Source organism: Sceloporus undulatus, unplaced genomic scaffold (assembly GCF_019175285.1).
Source record: "Sceloporus undulatus isolate JIND9_A2432 ecotype Alabama unplaced genomic scaffold, SceUnd_v1.1 scaffold_20, whole genome shotgun sequence".
Taxonomy (NCBI): Eukaryota; Metazoa; Chordata; class Lepidosauria; order Squamata; family Phrynosomatidae; genus Sceloporus; species Sceloporus undulatus.
In genome coordinates, this window is record NW_024802942.1 from 611,741 (window position 1) to 636,636 (window position 24,896).

Sequence of the window (24,896 nt, forward strand, 5' to 3'; positions counted from 1 at the left end):
ACTTACTGAGGAATAGCCAATATGCAAGCTCTTGCCAGCTATTACTCAGGTTGGACTAAAGTAAAATTTCCCAACCCTTGCAGAGCAAAGAAGAGCCAGAGAGCTCTGGTGCAACATTAACTCTTCCTGATCCATCTCATACCATAAACTCTGCACATTGGACTGTTAACTGTAGCTTCAGTCTTTGTGCTCCAGATCTACAAGTGTGTCTCTGTATGCTTATGAATATTTCTTTGGCTGGGCCTAAATAGTGAAAGAATGCAAAAGAAAAATAATTTTAAAAAAGAAAGGAAAAGAAAAAGAGAGAGTGAGAGAGAATACTGTATCTTCCAAACCAATGCATCAACAGAGAAATTAGTCAAACAATAGTCCATGTTACCCACAAAAGTGCAAGGCTCTGAGAACTTCCACTACTAGTAGCAGTCTCTATTTGATATGTTGAGGAATAAAACTAGCTTGGGATAAAGTGATTTCATAGGAAACAAAGACTTGATAGTCTTTCAGAAGGACCAAAAGGTTTCCAAACAGGAGGACTGCTTTGATGTCCAGAAGATGAAAAAAACTAACACAACAACAAGACCTGGAGTACCCGAAAATGGGTAGTGAGGAATGCGTAAACAGACAGGAACACAACAGGGAATAAAAAGGAATCTAATCTTGTTTGATCTCTTGGCAAGCAGTCATTGTTGACTCAGTTTTTGTATGAAATGCTGAGTGTGTGTGTGGATGGAGGATGCCACATCCTTTAGCGAACCCCTTCACCCTTTGTTTTCAACCATCCGCATGTCTGGGGTCTAGGTGCCATATTCAAAATACTACCCTTTTCTGGTGTTTTGTAGGTCATCACAGCCTCTACAGCCCATGCTGGCAACGTGATATCAAAATATAGGTGGATCATGGGGATATCGAGGCATTTACACAACAAGTCAAAACTTATTTTTTTTCTGTGCAAGATTGTTGTTACTTATCTGTCAAAGCTGAAGACATTTTCAAATTTATTTGCCAGCCTAGCAGCTAGGAGTCAGCATTAGTCAAAGGGAGCTTCAAAATGCACATAGACTTAGGTTGGAAAGGAAATTCACTGCAACTTGTAATGCAGGTATTTTTGTATAGTATGTTCAGACGAGGTATAGAGCCAGTGCTCTAAAACCCAGCAACAAATGACCCAAAGCATGTGCAGCAATCCCTCCTCCTGACCTAAACTAGGAAGCAGCCATGGGGATGGAAGCTGATAAGCCATTTGGGTACACAGCCACTGTATGTGGTTCTCTGTCATCTGAGGGTGAGGATGGTCCCACACCCCAAGTTAGGCATTGTCCAGTATTTCTTTAACACCAACATGCTTTAAATGGACTGATGTGTTCAAAACCTAATTTCCCTTCCAGCACTGGATCTTGCTCCATGCCACTACCAAAGTTGTGACAAAGGAAGAAAATCAGCCAACAAATCAGACAATATCCAATGCAATCATTAACATCCATATCAAAATGGAATCAGACATGCAGGATCACTAGCCAGGAAAGCAATGGAAACTGAGCTGTCAAGCAGAGAGAAGGGCTTGTAAATTTATACTCAGAAGGACATGAGTGCACATCTTGTGCTCTGGCTGATGACTGGCTGCCTCCTTCTAGGCCCACTAAAATGCAAGGGAGCCTGAGAAAAAGAATCTAGACTGGGAAGAGAGAAAGAGAAAGAGAGAAAATGGTGGCTCTAGGCAGCTTGCATGGTGCCACAACTAGCAACCTACCTTCTCCCAATGAGTCTAAGGGGCCCCTCCATTGTAAATGTGGACTTTATACTAAATAATTTTTATAATGTTTTTAGTCATTGGTTATTATGGAAGAAAGGATAACACAGAGAGATACTAACACCCCAACCCTTTCCTTAACTCAACAGCTTCTAAAAATTAGCAGTATCCTAGTTTCTCCAGGATTAATATAGCACAATAAGGATTGTCATTCCTAAAGTTGCCGGGAGAAAATATATTTTATATCAAAATGGAGAATACTGCTTTCTTGTCTGAAATGAGTTTGAAGTATATTCAAGACGATAATGGGGCAAATCACGCACAGTTCCTATTACACAGTGACATAATTGTCCACCCCAAATAATATTGCAAGCTCTGCCTCATGGATGCCTTTAAGAAAATGAAAATTCTTTTTTGTCCTTGACAATTTAATAGTTCCAGGGACATTTTCAGAGCTATGTGGACTTCAAATAAGAGGACAGATTTTATTAAGCTAGGTAAATGCAAGACCATTTTGACAATTTCTGCTTCTTATCTTAGGTAAGAAGACATCTTTTCTTGAAAGATGTTTGTGCCTTCTCCTTCCTCCCATCCCACTCTCCACTCTGTCACATAATTTGTTGTGGTGCCATACAAAATAACCTTGAATTGGACAATTTTTAGCATTAAATCTTCTAAAATTGATATGATCTGTTGTTCTTGTAAACACAGGGTGCATCTATGTTTAGAAATAATGGCGTTTGACGCCACTTTAAATGCTTCAGTGCCATCCTATGGAATCCTGGGATTTGTAGATTTACAAGGTCCTTGGCCTTTTCTGTCAAAGAATGCTAGTGCCTCAGAAAACTACAAAATCCAGGATTCTGTAGAATGCAGCCATTGTAGTTAAAGTGGTGTCAACTGCATTATTTCTACAGTATCAATACACTGTAGAGTATAGGAAGACAGTAATCACACATGTGAGCAGTCCATTACAGGTCTTTGGATTTCACAAGCTGGAGAAACTTCACCTGATTCTGCTGTCAAGAGACAGGAAATGTGCAGTGATAGAATGAAATGATTCTGTGGTTTAACAAAGGTTTTGACCATTTTCTTAATGTCCAAGATATTTTCATTTACAAGTTCCAGGGCTCTATAAGATGAATGAATGGGCTCCTCTGTCACTGCTTCTCCCATCCTGTTCTTTGTCAAGTTTAACCTCATTGACCTTTGGACCTTCAAGATGTTTCTGAAAACAGGTGTGGTACAGACAACAAGTGGACCTCTGGAGATCAGCACAACTAAGAAAGTGGTCTGTGAGGCGCAGCACCTACTATTTTAAAAATTAATTAATTAATTAAAAATTTAAATCTTATTTTTTCCCCAAAATCATTATTATTAAAGTTAAAAACCTGCACAGAATGCCCTCCAATGGCCAACATAAAATACACTCAGCCCTCCACATTTATGGCTTTGACTTTTGCAGATTTGATTATTCACAGGTTTGATTAATATGTTCTCTCTAGGAATCTCTAGGTCCTCTAGCACAAATCTGTGGTTAATTTGTGCCAGAAGTCAACACTGGAGAGATTCTTACAGAGAACATTTCTCTAGGCATTTGTAGGCCCTCAGGCACAACCCTGTGGTCACCTTCTGGCAGATATTAACAATAGAGTGGTTTTGGACAATAGAGATACTTAGAGATATGTTCTATCAGGTTAAAAAAGTGGTTTTTTTATTTGTAGTTTTTTCACTTTCACAGGCTCCTGTGCCCTTAACCGCAGCAAATGTGAAGGACTCACTGCACAAATAAACATCAAAATATGTAAGACATAGACTTCAAACAAATCAACCATTTATAAGAAGAAGCAATAAGAACAAAAGCATCTACCGCAATAAAGAATTAAAGGAATCAGAAAGTGTATTCTATCAATATGTTAATATAATTGTGGCTGTTTGGCCTCAAGTGTGAGTTTGGTATTTCCCCTTTGGTAGCTGGGATAATCTTGAACCAAAACAGAAAGAGTAAGGTATGTGTTACTTGAGAATGGTGTGTTACAGACTGCCCGTTTGGGGCGGCCTGTAGGCGCTCCTTTCCCCACCGGATCGGGGCCTCAGCTGCCAGAACGGCAGCCTCCAAGGCCCTGATTCGCCGCTTTCCAGGCTGCGGGGAAGCGGCAAAAGGCCACTTCCCCGCGGCCTGGAAAGGGGTGTCCTTGGGGCTTCATGCCTCAAGGATACCCAATGGTGGCGGGGAGGAGGAGAAAGGGGCCGCTCGGCCCCTTTTCCCTTTGAGTCGCTGGCGCAGCCATTTAAAGGCTGTGCCAGCAACGCAAACCGCGGAAGGAGCTCCGTTTCGGAACTCCTTCATGTGCCGCGGAAAGGGCGCTCTAGGCGCCCTTGCGCAGCGCAAAGACGTCACGTCCGTGCCGCCTCGTTTGGAGGCGGCGTGTTCGTGACATCGTAATGGTGCCCCCCATGTGGAATGGGCACTGCCATTTTGTATGGACTCGATCCGTACTAGGGTTAGGGCGTCAAGAAGTGACGCCCCTTTCTAACCCTAGTACGGACCCAGTCCGTACTATTACACCCGTGAGGAACGGGCCAATGTATGTTATATTTGAACCTCTGATTTATACATATTATTATTATTATTATTATTATTATTATTATTATTATTATTATCCTTTATTTATAAAGCGCTGTAAATTTACGCAGCGCTGTACATACAATCTTTTTAATTGGACGGTTCCCTGCCCTCAGGCTTACAGTCTAACAAGACATGACACAAAAGGAGAAGGGAGTGGTGGTGTGGAAGGGACCTCTCTAGTAGCATAATACATATAAAGTACATGGCAATACAGGAAATGATTCAATAAAACAGGCAACAAAAGAACATCAAATAGCAAGTGACACTTATGCAATGCCTGGGAACGCTTCCCTGAACAGGATGGTCTTCAACTCCGTTTTGAAGCTGGTTAAAGAAGTGATGGCTCTTGCTCATGGGGGAAGAAGGTTCCAGGCGTGAGGGGCAGCAAGTGAAAAGGGGCGAATCCGAGATGGGGCAGAGGAAATCCTGGGCTGTGACAGCAGACCTTGACTACCAGAACGGAGGGCCCTGGTGGGAAGGTGAGGAGAAAGAAGGTCTGATAAGTAAGTAGGGGCCAGCCCATGGAGGGCTTTAAACGTGGACAGCAGGAGCTTATACTGAATGCGGAAAGGGAGGGGGGAGCCAGTGAAGGGATGCCAACACAGGAGAGATGTGGTCAGAGAGGTGGGCGGATGTGATAATGCATGCACCTGACTGCTGGACAGAAATTAAAGGACGGAGGTGAGAAAGAGGAAGCCCAGCCAGGAGGACGTTACAGTAATCAAGTCGTGAGATCACTAGGGCATGGACCAGGATTTTGGCAGTAGAGTCGGAGAGATAAGGTCGGATTTTGGCAATATTGTATAAGAAGAATCTACAAGCCTTGGCTGTGGTCTGGATCTGAGGGATACACGACAGAGAAGAATCAAAGATGAAACCAAGACTGTGGGCTTGCTGGACTGGTTGAATAGAAATCTTGTCCACAGAGACAGAAAAGGAGTGTTAAAGGGTGGACTTAGGAGGAAAGATAAGAAGCTCCATCTTGAACATGTTGAGCTTCAAACACCGATGGCGCATCCACTGCGAGACAGCTGTGAGACAAGACGAAACTTGCTTTTCAAGCCTTGGAGAAAGGTCAGGGGTGGAAAGATACAACTGGGTGTCATCAGCATACAGATGGTAGGAAAAATCAAAAGAGCTGATGAGTTTACCTAAGGACAGTGTGTAGAGAGAAAACAGAAGGGGGCCCAGAACAGAGCCCTGGGGAACTCCAACAGATAAGGGAACAGGAGATGAAGTCTGACCACTTGCAACCACTGCGAAAGATCTGTCTGACAAATAAGATCTAAACCAGTCGAGAACAGAGTCTGAGAACCCAAGGTCAGAAAGTATATCAACTAGAAGAGAGTGATCAACGGTGTCAAAGGCTGCAGACAAATCAAGAAGGATGAGAACAGAGTAAAGGCCATTAGCCTTTGCCCGTAAAAGGTCATTTCCCCCCTAGCTCTGGGAACTTCAATGCTCACTTTTTTGTCTAGAGCAGCTTTCTCTTTCATTCTCATGGAGGTAGCCCATCTGTCCACAAATTGTTTGCATAAGTGGTTCTCTTTCCACTGTTGAAATGAATGGGTTTTCCTTAAACAATGAGTATGCGAGTTTTTGTGCCTGAGAGTGGTCATCCGAGTAAGCTGAGTGTATTGTGTACTTAAATGCTACCTTGCACTTGTAATTAGGCCATCGTGAACATTGCTGGAAGCATCTGCTGAATCTGTTTTAATACTGCCTTGATTATTCAAGAGAACACAGAGTGCTTGTTTACAATGAGTTGCTATGTATTATGTTACAGACTGTATATGCCATACAACTGCTCAGACTTCCCTCTCAGGTCTCTGACTGATAACTTAGAACTAAAAATCCACTTCCTTTATCCACAGACTAAATGGGCTTACGGCTGCAACTCTTCCATTCAATGGAAGACTATTACAACTGTGAGAAAACAAGGAAACTCATGCACTGATCCTATGCAATATAATATACTAATCCCACCTTATTAATATTGTGAGGATTTCAGCTTGCAAATACAGATAGCTCATTTTAAAATATGTGTTCTTTTCTGCTGCTGCTGTAGCAGCAGAAAAGGATAAATTCAACACCCCCCCCCCAATGCACACATATTTAAAATAAAAATAAATCCAGATGGAAGTGCAGATATCAAGTTTAGAAACAGGAGAAAAGGGCAGGAGAAAAAATGGAACAAAAAGAAACAAATGTGCTTTGTTTCTATCCTTTTCACTCATATCATGCTTTAAAACAATACCAGAAAATGGCTATGTGACATATGCTAGGGTATGCAATGGGCAAAACAAATGAATGCAAGCTGTGCTCTTTCTTACAGAGCTGTTGCAGGATAGAATTTTTAGAGATGTAAATTCTTTCACTCAGATATATGCTAGAAGCCTTATCCAAATCTCTAAATTCTTTCTCTCTTTTTTAATTAACTGTTTTGCTTCATGTCAGTGTTACTGTGAGAAGACATTCCATTTCCATTTATGCACAGTGCATTTACTGAATATCTTTTTTCCGTCCCTTGTGTTCTCATTCAGTAAATTTGATCTGGATGTGGGTTAGTTACAAGCCCTATTCAGGCATTCAGCTCCTGATTTTATTATTTTATTGTTTGTAATCCTTTAAACTGCTCTTTAAAGAAATGAGCAAGTGCCATCCTGTGTGTGTGTGTCTATGTCTATGTCTGTGTCTGTATGTGTAGTTATAAAATGTAGCTAGTAATTTATTTAGGAGATGCTTGTTTGAATAAAAATGTTTAGCAGATGCCACTACTAAAAGAAACATCAGCATATGTCTGACATCAACTATCAGGAAATGCCACAGAATGTGAGGTGATGAGCTAAAAGCTCTTCTCCAGATAATCTTCAAATCTGAGTCTAGAAATAATTCATTGAAAATAAACCTATTGTTTATTATAAAACTATTGTTTAGTATAATCTTCTATTTATTTTATCCAATTAACATTCATCTTCAGATTAACAGTAATACTGACATGTTAGCAATTAAGTGAACATTTCTGAACTTCTCTCCAAATGGATGTCAGAAACACAGAGAATTGGAGCGCCAATTCAGCTGAGGCTTGAAGTCTTACACTTACTAATAGTGGGAGGTTACTGAAGTGTACTGTACAACAAGTCTTGAACCAAGGCATAGGTTATTGTAATATACATATTCTAAAATAATAAGGGGAATATAATGGATTTGTTAATTAATGGTATATTTATTTCATGCTAGTCTGAACTCACAAATCAGTTTTCCTGTCATAATAAATTATCTCAGGTTCCTTGCCATTTTTTGTATGAGTCTCAGGATGCATCTACGTTGTAGAAATAATGTAGTTTGCTACCGCTTTAGGTGCTGTAGCACCATCCTGGGATGTGTAGTTTCACAATTTCTTTATCCTCTTCATGCTGATGCTTCACAAAACTACAAATTCCAGAATTTTGTAGGACAGAGCCATGGCAGTTAAAGTGGTTTTGACCTGCATTATTTCTAGAGCGCAAATGAACTCTTTGGGGCGTCTTTACCCTGAGTTGGTGCTGCAGCAGCCAGACACTGCAGCACCAACATGCCACCAAAAAGAAACTGCCTAGAGTAGCTTCTTTTTTGCGGTGCTGTAAAGTAGAAAGGGCGCCGCCATGATGCCTTTTCCTGGAAGTGACGTCCGGATGCTGCACGACAGCCGTGTCATCATGGAGGCTCCTGTGTGGACAGGAAGCTGCCATTATGGTGCTGCTGGAATATACTAGGGTTCGGGAGCGTGTGGTTGGTCCCAGGGCACCACAAAGCACCAGTTTGTACTGGGCCTTCTACATTCAGAATACAGCCACATGCATAGGTTATACAGCATTAGAGAGTGATTCACTGAGGATGCAATATTTTCACTCTTGGAGAATAAACAGAAAGACATGTTTTTTTACCTGAATGAACACTTTTTAAAAAATGGAATACTGGTTCACAATTTCCATCTTAGTCATTAATATTGCTCAAAATGCTCACAAATATTAATATTGTTGCAGATATTGGGCAAATAAATGAAAGCCAAACTGGTTTTCATTTTATTTGATAAACAAGTACTGAAGTCATGTGATCCTTTGATAATTTTTTGTTTATAATAAACACCCTTTTTAAAAAAAACAGGGGTGCTACAATTATATATTACTAGAGATTACTGCAATTACATACTGTATATACTTGACTATAAGTTGACCTCACGTATAAATTGAGGGCAGGTTTTTGGACCAAAATTATGGATTTTGATATGATCTGTGAATAAGTTGAGATTAAAATTTAGGGGCCTGCAACAAAGGATCTTGAGGATGAAGCAAAGGAAAACAACAGCAGAGAATTTATAAAATTCCAGCAGGCATATCTGTTTGTGCTCACACTAAAGACTGGATGGATGAGAGAGCAGAAGGGGAATAAGTGGTTCCATAACAAATTATACTCTTGCTTTCACCAGGGGGTGGTCCCTTTTTGAAAAGAGTCAAAGTACAGTACATACATTGACCCATGGATAAGTCGACTTAGGTTTTTGGGGTTAGTTTAGATTTCTACATGAGTATATACAATATTTCTACATGTATGAGTCACAGCACTATTATGCCATGTTATAAATCTCTTCAAACACTCGAAACAAGAGCACATATAAGTCTGTCCATGGCATACCACTCCACCGAATGCATCTGAGGAAGTAGACTGAAGTCTACGAAAGTTCATGCTACCAATTTCTTTCTTTACTTAGTCTCAAAGGTACTAAAAGATTTCTCTACATACTCAAAACAAATGTATGTTGTATATGCTAGAAATACTCTGTTTATGAAAAAGTACATTTCATTTTTGAATGGAAAGATTCATGTAAAGTTAGGATGCCTTATTGTCACTGGCTTCATATTGCTTCCATAGTGTTATGCCTGAACAAAATGAATATAACAATTTCAAATGCAGATGGCAATCCTCAGAACGAAATTGTTAATAGAGCTACACAACTTTGGTGGATCTGGAGACTAGCTTTCTGACACTGGGGCTTTTCGAGACAACACAAAAATGCCCAAAATGCCCACCCACCCCCTCAAAGTCTATTACTAGTTTTTTTTTCTTTAAAAAAATAGGTTTGGGCATGATCTATTTTTTAAAAGGTAATTTTCTGCTACTGGAGAATCCAAGAAAGGCAATTTATCCCTGTTTCTGGCTAGAAAAAGGGCTATCTACAGTAGCCTGGAGGGCTCAGGTGGCCATACAACAGCTTGGGTGAGGGGCTGCAGGTGGACCCAGGGCTGCCATTTGCCCACCCCTGAATTAATAGGAAGTTAACTCATAAACATGAATACATCTTTATTCTGGACAAATGTCCAATATTGTCTACAACTCATTGAAGCCATTTTGATTATTATAATGGCAGTACCTTGTCAGAATCACAGAAAGCAGGAGGGGACAACTATATGAAGTCAGGGGTCACTTCCCTCCAGACCCTCCCATAGCCCAGACACAGCCTTCTACATGCCAAAAATTATCAGTTTTTCTTCTGAGTGCCTCTCTAAATCATAACTATACATAGTCATTTCTTTTTTCCATTCTGAGAAGGGATTCAATGTAGAGGTTTTTGGAGGCAGAGTAGGATTCCATGGGTTGGGTGGTATGCAGCACCTTTGAGACTAACTGAGATAGAAGTCGGTAACATCAGCTTTCGTTGACTTGAGCCTACTTCCTCAGGTTGAAATGCATCTGAGGAAATAGGCTCAAGTCTACAAAAGCTCATGTTACCAACTTCTATCTTTCAATTAGTCTCAAAGGTTCTGCAAGATCTTTTTGCATACTGAATTTTCAAACATATGGGCTGTAGACACAGCCCTGAATGGGTGGCATGCATCCGCCCCTGTTTCAGCCAGATTGGGGCCACGGCAACCGCATGCTGCAGCCCCAATCTGGCCTTTCCAGGGCGCAAAAAGGAGCTGCAAAAAGCGGCTCCTTTTTGCACCTTGGAAATGGTGCCATAGCCGCATTGCTGTGGCTTGACAGCATTCCTTCAGTGCTGCATCATATATACGCAGTGCCAGCAAAGCACCATGTGGTGTGGCATGCAGTGTCATGACGCCCTGGGAGTGGAGCCGGGACATGCATCGTGGAGATGCTATGCCCCGATCCTGACCCCAGGCCAGCCCAAAGTGCCAGTCTGGACAGCCCCTAAGACAACTATGTCTTTGAATGCTGTGGGTAGGTGAGGGTGCTTTTGCACTTTAGAGGGAGTTTCTGTGCTGTTTTCCATAAAAAAAGCAACCCCCAATATCACACTGTATTAGGGTTAGTTGGGGACTGGTAAGAGGTTCATTTGTCACAAAAATGGAGTCCAGGGGCCTCATGCAGTTTACAGGCTTGCTTTCTCCACCCCAACATGAAGAAAAATACTACTAGTTTCCTGGAATCCATATCAGGTATTATATCAGTTATATATATATATATATCAGTTATGGGGAAAAAAAAACATGCAATGTGTATCCTCCCAAAGCTTCGCTGCACTCAAGCCGTTCCTGTTCCTGCATATACCACAGAAATACAGAAATGAGTGTTTATTGTTATACATAGAAGGGAACAAAAATCCCACAGGTAAGTAACTTTAATGTGAGAAGTTTTTTTCACACCTCAGATCAGCTTTGATATCTGAACAGGTATGTGTGCCACTCTCAACACAAGATGGGGGAAACTACAGAAACATCAAAATATTGCTAATCACAACATGAGAGATGATGAGTAGTATTTTGTTCAAGAAGCAGAAGAAATGAGAAGTGTGAACCACTTGTACTTGTAGTGAATTAGACAGAGCTTTTCCCAGCCCTACTTGGAGATGCTGGTAATAAACTGAAGTTGAGAGCTTCTGAGAGCAATCTTCCACTCACCAGAGGCCTTCCCAAGAGGTTCTGTGGCTCAAGATACCCTTCTTAAAAATAGCTTCTCTGACATAGTGAGTAAAACGTTGCTGAACTGTTGCAGAAGTGCGAAGATGGGATCATTGATTACACTTCTAAAATGTAATTGAGGCTTCCTGCTTTCCTTCTATCGACAAAGCATTTGTGGAGAAGCCATTTTTTTTAATAATGGGGTATCCCATTGTACTTCTTTGATGAATGAGTGTCTGAGTGACCTCATCATGAGGCTGAACATGACAACTAGTGGTGTTCTCATGCTTTCTACATTGATAGTGAATTGTTCCTGAGTGCCAGACTTGCCTTATTAATTTGTTTTCTCATCTGAGCCTGAGCAAATGCTGTTGTATCAGAGGACTGTAAACGGTGGTTTTGGTGGTGTCCTGCCTGGAAGATGGAGGAATGTAAGTATATGTAGTGAACAGTGGGGATTTGATAGTGTGTGGTGATTAGACTACTACATTACTGTAGTTTCACATTGGAATCAACACTGTAAACTTGTATGGCTTATGATACTCAGACTTTCTGCCCTGGGGCACCCCTTTACATCTACATGCACATGTCGCCTCACAACACAGTATATGAATAAAAATAATTTTGTTTAGTGTGCATATTTTCATTTGTACATTCATGCATATTCATATTTAAATATTTTATAAGGAATTTTTTTTCAAATTAGAACATTTTTATTTAAGTAAATTCAATAAATTAAAAAAGTTGGGGGTGGGTGGGTGGAGAAGTAGAAGGAAGAATCAGGGCCTCCAAATCTCATGCTCCCCTTCAGCAATCCTTGTGCTCACCCTTGGGGTCCCAGCCCACTGTTTGAGAACCACTGGTTTCAACATTTTGCCCCTTCCCTCAATATTTGATTTCTCCTTTTAAGACAGATCCTGTATTACCATACATATTGTAGAAATGCCACAGGCAGAACTGTGTTACAGCTCCCCTCTTTCCATTCCCAGGACTCTGTTTTGCTGCAAAAACCGCCCTTCATGGCCATTCAGTGACTAGAGAGGAATGGGGTATGATCAGAGGAGCAGTTCACTCTGTCCCATAGCCAGATTCAGAATAATGATCTCATTGCTAGGATCCACCACCTGTGGATGCGTCCATGAATGGTGCTATCATTCTGCATCTGGCTATGGGGATGCAGCCAGATCCATCTCAGGTCTTTTGCCCACACTACACCACCCTTTGAATGCCAATGGGAAGAACCATTGCAGTGAAATGGTGAGTCCTGGGGAGAGGGAAGATTGGTCATTGTGGAGGGAGAAAGAGAATAGCAACCTCTGCAGTGATAGAAAAAGATATATGCAGGCATATGCTGAATTTTACACTAACACATGTCACTAACAGGAAACTGGCCTAAGTATGGTACGTGAAAGTTTTTCATGCAATAAATAACCTAAAAAGTTGTCTGTGCTGTCTCTATGTACCTTTAACATATTCAACAGCTTATCTAATTCCATTCAGAGCAGTATGAACAGTTGGCAGGTGGGTCGAGATGACATGAAGAATGCCACTGAAATCAGTTTATCAAATAATAAGCAGTTATATGTCACCTCAGTGGGATGCTCTCCTCTGGAGAAACTGACAAAAGGACATTTCTCTACCCCTTCATCAGACATACCAGCAGGTTAACGTGACTCTGGCTTAACTGCATCACTGATTTTTGATTTGCCCTGTGTTTAGAGTTCTTGATGCAGTACTGGTGTAATTATAGTTTTTTGGGGGACAGAATGTTCTTCCTTCTCTTAGACTGACGATAACATAATTGCATTAGCTTAGCGCCAGGAGCAGAGCCCAGTACAGATATGTATGATGATTGACAGTGGAGTCATTTCACGATGGAAGACTCCTTTTGCCAGGGCTTCTGAGAACGCACCTTGACATTTCTATAGGCACTGCCAACTGTGTCTTGCATATAACCAGAGTTGTTATTGACAGTTGGTCACAAGTCAAATTAAAAGCAAATATGTGAATGCCTACACAGCTGAAACATTTCAGTAAAGTTTGATAGAAGTTTGGGGGGGGGAGGGTCTGTAAAGCATTTATCAGTTGGGTTTCTCATGCATCCCTTTTTATAACTCAGTGCTCAAAAACAATATTAATGTCAATCATGAAAAGACAAAGGGGCGTAAGAATTCCAGTACTGTAGAACTTCCTACCTGTGGCTTTGTAGCTTGCCCATTCTATGTAGGCATTTAGGATAGTAATAAATTTCTTTCACTATAAAGGTGCCTTCAACTGATGTTGCTGTTGACTTCTGTGGTCAAAGTGTCTTTGCAATGAATTCTCATGTTTGCTTCTGTGACATATATGGAAGCCTTGGAAGGTATACCTGATTTGCCCTGTGTTGAAAAATCAAGGCCATAATATTAATTTGCAGAATATGCATAATGATATATCCACCTAAAAAGGATATAGAAGCCCAGTAGTGAAAGAAAGAGAAAATGTTCTTTTGGGATATCATCTGTATAAATGTTGATTCCTTAATAGGCCAAAGAGGTGAAAAAGGTATCAACTTGTCTTGCCCTACATTGTAGCCACCATAACAGTTCAGATTGTTTCTTTGGCAACAGAAGGCTTGGCTTATGTCTGAGGACATACATAGCACACTGCTGTGCATTCTAGACCTAGGATCCAAAGTAACATGTGATTATTACTCAGGGTTGCTAAGTCAGTAGCATCTCAGACACTGAGATTTCAGTGGCCCGGTTCTGAGATCCATTGATGTGCTCTGATGATGTAACAGGAGGTGACCCCAGTGATGTTATACAGTTTGGTCCCTGGGGATATCATTAAACATGAAGCATTAAGAATCAACCACTTTAACATGAAACATGTCATTGAAATAAAAACACAGAGTCTAACAAATGAGAAAATACTTCTCAATCAGAAATTACATTTTCTAAACTGTTTTCATTAGGGGAAAAAAGTTTCCCCAGCTCTATTTTAAGACTTTCACAAACATTGCTTTTAAGAATGCATGGGAGCTACAGTCAAGGAAACTTTTCAAAGCAAAAAGGAAGATTTCCAAACACTGCTTTTAATGGACTTCTATCATTCACCAATGCCATCACTAGTCACTTTTCCTTTCCTTTTCTTCCTTTCCATCATTTGTTGTTGTTTGTTGTCATTGTTGTCATGTCTGATTAATGATCACCCTCAGATGAACCTATCATAGGGTTTTCTTGGAAAATTTATTCAGAGGGAGTTTGCCATTGCTATCCTGTGGGACTGAGAGAGTATGTGATGCCCCAGGTCACCCAGTAGGTTTGGAATTATTTCTCATCCCCCAAATAATAACCATCAAAATCATAATAATGCTAGTAATAATCACAGTTCTGGGGAGGGGCAATGTTGATTATAATGATGATGACCACAATGATCGCCCAACAGGAAAGTAGTGCCCAACAGGGCTATGCTATATCTGCATCTTTGAAACAAGCCCAGTTGTTGAACTGAATTTATTACTTTGAAGTACTGAGAATCTTAGCTATTTCAGTCATGGTTTCAAGGTAAAGGAGAAAGAGTAAGAGAGAGGCTGTGCAGACCACTCCTAAAGGGTGTCCTGCAGCTGCCTCCAGCTGTGCTGGATCGGGTCTGCAGCAACTGCACACCATGGCCCCGATCTGGCCTTTCCAGGGTGCATCTGGAACCAAGCGGATTTCCATTGAGCATTAAACTTTTCAGCTGAGCCAATTCCCTACTGTGAAAATTTCCCTTCCATGAAAATAATGGTTTGCTCATGCATCATTTCCAAAGAAACAACGTGCTGAAGACTCAAACAATGGGCCAGTCATTTCCTTCCCATTAAACCCTTTTAACTTGTATGTAATCCACTAATTAATCAACATTCCCCTAAGGGAGCTGCATGGGAGCTGAAGAAGATGCCAGAAGCCTGGCTTACTTGAAAGGCCAAAGTCACTTGGGAGAAAGTGATGTATGTCAAGTTCAGCAATGTTAATGTATTATCTGGAGAAGTTCCTACTTGCCAGCTGACAATTTGGGCTGATCTTCAGTCAGTCACAGAAATGTACATACACTGCTTGGCACACTTTTTGGGATTGCTCACAGGTTTGACTCATGCTTGTTCTTCTCCACCAATGGTCTTTGAATTATTATTATTTGGTGGAACAACATACAATGTACGTTTCTGTTTTTGGTGATTTTACCTAGCTGTTGCTGGCACATTTCTACTGTCTGTCTGTCTGTTTATTTAATTTATTTTATTGCTGTATTGTTTCATTTATTTAATCTCCTGCTTTTCCTGTAGAGATAGTGCTGAACTCCACTAAAAATGAAATATGTATAAAAGGCAGCATAATTCAAAGAAAAAGCATGCCATTCAAAAACATCAATTTACAGAACAGTCCCAATGCTAGGTCAGTGTCATCCAAGGCTGAAGCACTTTGTTTCCTAAGCTCTGCTGTCATTGTGCAAGTGCTGGAAGAAAGGCGTTCATTGATTAACCCCTTGTTTTTTCATTTGATTTAATATTTCTCTTTCACTGTAAGCAATTGGAAAGCAGTAATCTAGATCTACAGTATGCTATCATCCTATGCTGGGGGTCTCGCAGAGGGCTTGGAGCCCTTGGATCTACATATCTACATACAGTAAATCCAAAGACTTGTTCTGCACATACCATGATGCCAATCCATCCACATTTTTACATTTTTCAGTCTGTGGAGTGGAATGGGATCTCCTCATCTGAGGTGAGAACACTGTCTTCATGATCAGTGAACTATTCCCAGTAGTTCCTAGGCTCCTGGAAAGGTTCCCAAGAACCATAGCTTTGCAGCCTGAAACTGATTCACTAAAAGCTCTTCCTTCCTTCCTTCCATCCCTTGTTCAATTTTTCATATAGAAGGCATGGACATTTCTGACCAAACCCACCACTAGATCTACAAGAATGAGGACTGGATGGAATTGCTCATTTGTGAAAACAATGAACTCTTTATGTCATCAGAACAGCCTTATTATTTCTATCTCATTGATTGTTGAGTTTACCTTGGATACTGACCATCACTTTAAGTCATGGATTGTGTTAGGTCCTCATTCTGTTTGAAATGATACTACAGGCTGAGTCACCCTTATCCAAAATTCTTGAGAACAAACGTGTTTTGATTTTTGGATATATTTTTTTCAGGTTTTGGATTATTTGCATATACATGATGAGATATCTTGGAAATGGGACCCAAGTCTAAACATGAAATTCATTTGTTTTCTATACACTTCATACTCATAGCCTGAAGGTAATTTTATACATGCTGTTTTTTAATAATAGTGCATGAAAGAAAGTAGATGGCTGATACATGTACATTCTTGGAGAATCTGATACATATATAGGAGGGAACTGGCACTTCCAGCTGGCAGGCCTACTCCAACAAGGAAGCGTTTCTGGAGCTTTTTGCCTCTCCCCCAAAATTCCACTTTCTGGGTTGGGAAACCAAGCAAGGCAAGGAGAATCCTGTGGTTGTCCCACCTTGCTCTGTGGGTACATCTACACTAGAAATAATGCAGTTTGACACTACTGTAAGTGCTGCAGTTCCAGTCTATGGAATCCTGAGTTTTCTAAATTTACATAGTGTTGAGCCTTCTCTGGCAAAGATTTCTGATGCCTCACAAAGCTACAAATCCCAGAATTCTGTAGTATGGAACCATGTTAGTTAAAGTGGTGTCAAACTGCATAGTGGTACCTCGGGTTACGAAATTAATTCGTTCCGCGGCTAATTTCGTAACCCGAAAAACCTTCGTAACCCGAATTGCCATAGGCGCTAATGGAAAAAAAGCCGCGGCTCTGCCGCGGCTCCATTTAAAACAGCGCCAGGGTTTTTTCGTAACCCGAAAAAACCTTCGTAACCCGAAACAATAAATCCCTATGGGATTTATTCGTATCCCGAAAAATTCGTAACCTGGGTAATTCGTATCCCGAGGTACCACTGTATTTCTACAATGTAGAGGCACCCTGTATAACATATAGAATCTCTGCCCTGAAGGCATGGGATGTAAATCCTCAACTATTTTGTCCTTGCATGTGAGGACAAATAATTACAACAGTCGTCTCCCCAGTGTGGGAACCAATATCACACGAAACTTTTGGGTGGTTTTGTAGCTCAGTTCCAGCTCACTTACTGTAAGATCCAGCAACTTCCACCAGAAACCCACAACAGCAACTTGCTTAAAAGCAGTGAAGTTTATTAGGAATACAGGCAGATGTGACTTAGACAAACTTTTCAGTGAAATCTAAAAGCCAAACCTCAAACGCTAAGTTAAAAGCACCAGCCCCCACCTTTTTTACTCTCCAATTCCTCCCCCTTTGCTTCCCAGGCCAGCTAACCAACCTGACCTTGAAGAAGCCTCACAGATGTCTCCAGCTAATTAAACAATGCATTCCAACCCTCTGTTACAAGCATTCCCAAGCACCAGCTAACTAGCACCCCCATCCCCCAACTAAGCAGGCAGGACTACAGCTAAAGCAATTACACACAACAATATGAACAGTAACTAAAGTGGATGTGAATATTGATTAGTGATTGCTTTGGAGTTCTGACACTTACTTCCGAAGTGATTGCACTTCCAACGATGCGGTTTCACCTCATAAAGGGACTGTTTTAGCAGACACCATTGATTTCTATGGCAGCCCCTTGCGAATTGCTTCAGCAGCATTTCTGAAGTCACCCCTCATTTTGGTTAAAATGGAAAAGAAGTGGCTTCAGAGAATTTGCTTCCTGGCTGCCTTTGATTGCACTGCGATTTGTTCTGGTGTGGAAAAGCACTCTGATACCACCACCCTTTGGCCCCTGTGTCCTGCTCCGTCATCCCCCTCCTCCTCCTTCATGCCATCTCCTCCTCTCTGCCAACCAGCCGATCACATCATCCCCTGCATCCCTTGCATCCTCCTAGAACCCGATCTGTTCCACTCCTTCAGCCTCCCACCAATCCCATCATCCCTGCTTTCTCCTAGACCCCCATCTGCTCCTCTCCTTCACCCTGACACCTAACCCATCATCACTGCTGCTCCTGCATCCTGCATCCTGATCCTGGCCCCAGGGACCCCAAGCCACCTATCCCATCATCCCCTGGCTGCTCCTGCATCCTGATCCTGGCCCCAGCAACCCCCAACGACCTATCCCATCACCCCCTGACTGCTCCTGCATCCTGATCCTGGCCCCAGCAACCCCCAGCAACCTATCCCATCATCCCCTGCCTTCTCCTAGACCCCGATGAAGGATGACAGCTAAGGAGGGGGCAGGGAAGGAGAACAGCGTCCAGAGCCCCACTGAGCATGTGCAAGGGGGCCGATTCGAATCGTTGACCCCTCACAGTATGCTCTGGTGTGGTAATACAATGTGCACTCACTCCCCTTTGCTTGAGTCTGCATCACGTGACTTGCTTGGAATGGAACTGAGTTCTCTTCCCCTTCACTTCGGAAGGACAACAGAAAGGCAACCAGGTGTGGAAAAACAGGACGTTTTAACCTCAATCCAAATTGCTAGAGAGGAGTGACTCTGGATCTGGTGTGGAAAAACATCATGCTTTGCATTGCTAGAACAGGAGTGACTGCAGATCTGAGCTGCAACCCCACCCCCCACCCCCCATGTGTGATAAGGTCCCAATTTTAACATTCCTGTACAATATGGTTCTCATATTTGTACATTCCAAAGTTTGGGAAGTAATTGTTCTGTGGAGAAAAGCACAAGGACCAAGATTCTTCATCTTCAGTTATAGTTATTATTATGGAGTTCCACTGCCATAGCTACTACTGCTGATGCTGCCCCCCCCCCCCTGCGAAGACCCTGTGAGTTCCCCTCTGTTAGTTCCCCTGTTAGCCATTGATGAGACATCTAGGGCTGGCACAGTTTATGTAACTGTAATTGTATTAATGGTTTTAATAGTGTTGATTGTACTGTTGTTTTAATTATAATTGTATGGATATATGTTGTGAACCGCCCTGATGCTTGTGAAGGGTGGTATACAAATAAAGTTTATTTATTTATTATTTATTTACCACTTAAACCAGGCAGCACCCAACTAAAGGTTTCTGAAGTGCTGCCGATTGGGGTGCTGGGGAATGAGGACTCCCACATGGCATGTGGAGACAGGCAGCTCTTAAGATCTCCCAAGGATCTTTTGCAGTTGCTTGTCTCAATGTGACCCCAAACCCCAAAAGTTATATGATTCTAAGTGTGGCTTACAATCTTATAAATATTGAACAGGATCAGGGTGACCAGATGTCCTCCTTTACCAGGACATGTCCTACATTTCAGCCTTCTGTCCAGGAGAAATTCCAACATGTCCTCCATTTTGAGCACGACTAGGGCCGCATCCACACTACAGAAATAATCCAGTTTGACACCACTTTAACTGCCATGACTCAGTGTTACAGAATTCCAACAATTGTAGTTATATTGAGATATTTAATCTTCTGTCTCAGAGAGCTCTGGTGCCACAATAAAGTACAATTCCCAGAATTCCATAGAATTCTATAGCACTGAGCCATGGCAAAGTAGTGTCAAACTGGATTATTTCTGCAATGTGGATGCAGCCTAAGAAAGCATGAATTTACATTTATATTAGTGGTGGTTTTTTGCTTTTATTTGGTAATTTTCTTATATATATATCTTTATTAGGGTTTTCTATAATATATATTTAACATACAGCACATAAAAAACATAAGAGAGAAAAAAACATACATACATACATACAAATATATAGATATACAGTAACGAATTATATACAAGTTTTCCTGTCAATACTTTAAAACAGAACTCGGTTTCCTAGAGGAGAGGGGACATGCTTATATCAGGCTAAATTACCTAATTTGGTAATTTTCTTTAAATGTCCTACAGTATATTTTGCAGTGCCTTTTCCTCCTCTGTGGTTAAGATGTCCGGTCACCTTGAACAGGATTCCAGTCATGGGGGGAAATATTTGCAGGGAACCCATTTTTGTATGCAGAAAAGAGAGTGTTTGAGGTCTGTGGGAATAAAGCCATATGTTTTTCTCCTCAGAATAATTCTTCCAAAAGACCTTTCGGATGTGTGACTGCAGGAGAAAATCGTACAAAATTCGCACTGGTCTAAATAGTCTTCCTTACAGGATTTCCCAGATATTGACAAACCTGTTTTTTAACCTAGGAAAGAATAATTACAAATACTATTTCCATCTCTATTTCAGGTTTCATGGCACTGGCTCATGACATAGGGGTGTGCTTGGGTACATACAGTGAAAAGGTAATACTCAGAACAATCCTGAGAGATATGGGGTAACATGTATTTTACAGGGATAACAGAAAGTTCATTAATTGATGGTTAACTTCCCCACCACCACCTCAGTACCAAGAGTTTCATCAATAGTCATCTCCTTTCGTGTTGTAAGCAATCTTCCACTGAGTTGACAGCATGGGCAATGGCTCATTTTGGGATTAATATGAAAAGGCAGATGAGAATGGATTTGTAGACTGTGTTTACTCCACAGGATATTCAGATAAATGGCCTACTGAAAATACACTCGGCTTCCTTCACCTAAGACCTATGATTCTTGTTGCTACAAGTCACGTGTAAAACACCACATGTAAATATTTCATCTAATGAGCTTGAACTTTAGACATCAAAATCCACTATTGAATGGGACTTTGAAGCCTTTCAGTCATGTAGCTATTAAACTGCACTCATGAATACACATATTATGTCGCCCTTATGAATGTACCTCTGGCATAACTTGGTTTAATTTGATTTAGCTTGAAGAAGCCTTCTATGAACATACCCAGGGGTAGCTGTGTTGGCCATATAGCAAATCTAATAACATTTTTTTAAAAACCCACCAAACAGGGATATCTTTATTGGGCAACCAAAATGCAAGCTTTCAAAGCTCCACTGGCTTCTTCATCAGGCAAAGTGTTAAAAACCATACAGGAGGAAAAAATGATGTTAGTCATAGGCCTGCATTTTGTTCTCAGTTCAGACGGTATGTAGGGGTATTTCTTGCAGTCTGGCATCTCCTCCTTCTAGCCTTGTGATTACTGGGAGATTTCAGTCCAGGAAATTTAACATCCATTTGCAAAACAAAACAAAACAAAAAAGATGCTTCCTTTGCAGTCCAGTATATTTCCATCCCTTGTGAGGCCAAAGACCCTTTTGTTAGGCAGAGGACACTGAATTTCTCAGGAAGCCTTCATGTTTTTGCATCAGGCAAACCTTAGGTAGTGTTGAGGAAAAACATGCCAATGCAGTCCCAATTTTAGGGGGCAAACAAGTTTTAACTTTGTTGGAGGTAGAAACCTTCTATGAATAGTTTAACTTGACTCAGGGGTCTCTTGACCAAGGTGTTAAAAAAAGAATTGTTGTTTTTACATTCTAGAAAAGTGAGAGAAGAAATGGAAGTCATAAAATGTGTTGACTAGTTTATTTAACAACTTTGGCATAACTGTTATCCTTAGTTTTTTTGTCATCAAGAACAAGGGAAAGAAAACATGAGCTATTCTTCCGCTAGATTTACAAAATGTTCATGAGCATGAACTTTGTCAAATGAATGGCGTTTAAGCCTTGGAGTGACAGGGTGTGTTTTGCTTTGCTTTGGTGTTTGAAACAGCCTTCCATTTAAATTGTTCCCGAGAAAGGTGATAAAGGGTGTCAGATGCTGAGTGCTAAGTGTTTATGGCTTAGCAAACATCCTGAGCAAATGTCACAGACCTGGGGGAGAACAGTATTTGTTAAAAGAACTTTCTCTGGATGTAGAAGACAGATAAGCATACTGACACCAGTGATATCTGTATGGCCCAGTACTGGCAAACTCGACCAAGCACTAAATGGGAATGAAATCTGCTGTACAATATCAGTGTGGGCAGTTAGATGTCACTGGGTTTACTACCAGTTTGAGACTTCGAAGTAAACATCTTTCAACGATGCTCAGTGACCTTGTATGTCTGCTTTAATGTGAAGCAGTGCCTATTCTGCAGCTGACAACTATTTTGGAAAATATTCAATTTAAGCTCTCTGATGCTTAAAAAAAAAAAAAAGCTCTGTCTGTTTTATTACTTGAGCTCTGTCTTAAAGTTTTCATAGGCCAGACACAGTTCAAAATAAAAGTAGCTCTTAGCTAATTGCAAAGCTTGGAAACCTTTTTTTAATGAACGGCTTCCAGAATCTTACAGACAGTATGCCCTAGGCTATGCTGGCTGGTAGATTTTGGGAGCTATAGTTCAAGATATTTCCTAACCAGAAATATTGTCATCAGAGCCTCAGTGAAGAGGCCTTGGGGCTCAAAATGTGTGTGTTGGGGGGGGGGGGGGGGGGGGGGGGCGGCAAAAAAGGAAATACTCTAACAACACAAATGACAACATCCTTCCTAACACAAACAGTTTTCAGCTGAGGTAGTGTGACATGAAGCTGCATGTCTGTACCTTCCCAAGAGGTTTTTATTCCCATTCCCATTTTTTTTATCCCAAATCTACAAATGTTTTTGTAGATGCTGTTCAACAAGTTGCCAATGTACCAAAATGAAGACATATAGATTTCTCTGCCATAGCTCAGTATCACTATAAGCACATGTTTATATAATTCAAGGCTTTGGGTTCACCAAAATATTCTGCAGAAGGTTAAACGGTTGTGAGGCAGTGCACGTCTGGCCTTCTGCCAAGTGTGGTTCTACAGACAAATCAGAGCAAGCTGCCAAGTTTGTGGGAGCTGAAGGCCCTGATATACTGACGTGGAAGGATGCCAAAATGCCATGTGTGTGTTTGTGTGTGTGTCAGAGAGAAAGAGAGAATTTCTCAGGTTGTCTAAAAATATGAAGCATGGAAGGTGGGGGTCTTTTTTAATAAAAGAAATATTCTCTTCAAATGAAATGTGTCAGTAGGCTGTGCTGACACAAGTAAATAACAGGAACCCTGAAAAGCTGTCATGGAGAAGCTGAGATGAAACTAATTGGGTTGAATTACATTTTTATTTTATTATCTATTTTTGGTCCCCTCTTCCAGCTAAGAAGAAAATAGCGCTCATGGCAACTAACACACTTTATTAAAAACAAATTAATCAGTAAAATTATTGTCATCCCAACAATCAATAGACATCTATATGGTTTTAAAGGCCAGATAATATGTCTTTACATGCCAACAAAAAGTTGAGAATCAGAAATGATCACATCTGTGAGGAGAATGTTTTCCACACTCTAGAAGCAAATCTTGAGGAAAGTGTCTCCTGCATGTCAATCAAGATGGCCTCTGAAGATGATATTATCAAGAGGATCTCTCCTGAAGATGGTGGCAATAATGCTGTCTTGCTATAGTGAAATGCAAAGCAACAGCCCAAGTTTCCCACCATCCCTAAATCATGATCTCATTTATTTAATTGTTACCAACACCTTTGAAATTCAGGGGGCTAGATTAGCTCTAAAGTATGTGAGGGGTACTCTAGAACAGGGGTAGGCAACCTTTTTGACCCGGGGGCCGGGTTGCTGTCCCTCAGACAACTCGGGGGGCCGAAGCCAAAAATAATAAATAAATAATTTTTTAAATAAATAAATAAATAAATAAACCGGGACAAATGTAGGACAAAAATTTAAAATGGAGGACAATTTTTAAATTAAAAAATGGAAGACACGCAAAAAAATGCTGATTTTTTAAAATGTTAATATAAATCCATGTTTCTGAGAAGACAATTTCCCCCCTTGCTCCCCCTTGCCCGCCGCTTGCCCCCACTTGCTCTTCCTTGCCCCGCACACAAAGGCCCCGCACGCTTGCGCGGGAGGCCAAAGGCCTCAGCGGCAATCTGCGGCAGGGCCAGGCTGGGGCTGGTCCCTAGGCCTCGGCGGGCCGCATGCGGCCTGCGGGCCGTAGGTTGCTGACCCCTGCTCTAGAACTATCCATGAGCCTTCTGAAGTGGACCATTTTAATCAGTCCCTCATCCCTGCACAGGTTCATGAGCTCTAGCAAGTCAAACCCCAACTACATAGTGCTCTATCCATGGAACCATAGAAAGTTTCTCCATTGTCCTGCACAGGACAGAAAAGAAGCTCTAGAGTGCATCCAAGATGAGTAGGGTCAGGTACTATTTGGTACAGACCCAAGATTGTCATGGTGACCACGAAATCCTGAGTCACTCATAAAAGGGTAGCCTTGACCTTGATGTTGAAGACCCCAAACACCAGAAGGTGAGGTAAATCCACTGCCACTCCCCATCCCACCCCAAATAGCGCATGTACAGACACTTTTCAGCAGTGAGGGGTATGGTGAGGAATACACCAACATATTTTCTGATCTGCCTCAGCCTTCCACTTTTAGACACACACACACACCCTGCAGACTGTGGTATATGGCATCTGGTCAAATCTTGAAAGACCATTATAATGATTCCTCCCCATTCCCTCAGCGTTATATCTGTCATGCCCAGCCTGGAGGATGACTCGGGAGGACTCAGAGGATGAGCCAGAGCCTCTGGGACCTGAACCTGTAATTGCGGAGCCTGTGGCTGCCCTAGCTCTGCTGGAGCAGAGTCTTTGGCCCCTCCAGAGGTTCAGCAGCCAAGTCTGCCTGGTACCGAGGCTGTGGACATAGAGGAGGATCTGGGCAGTGTGCCTACCTTCAGGGAGC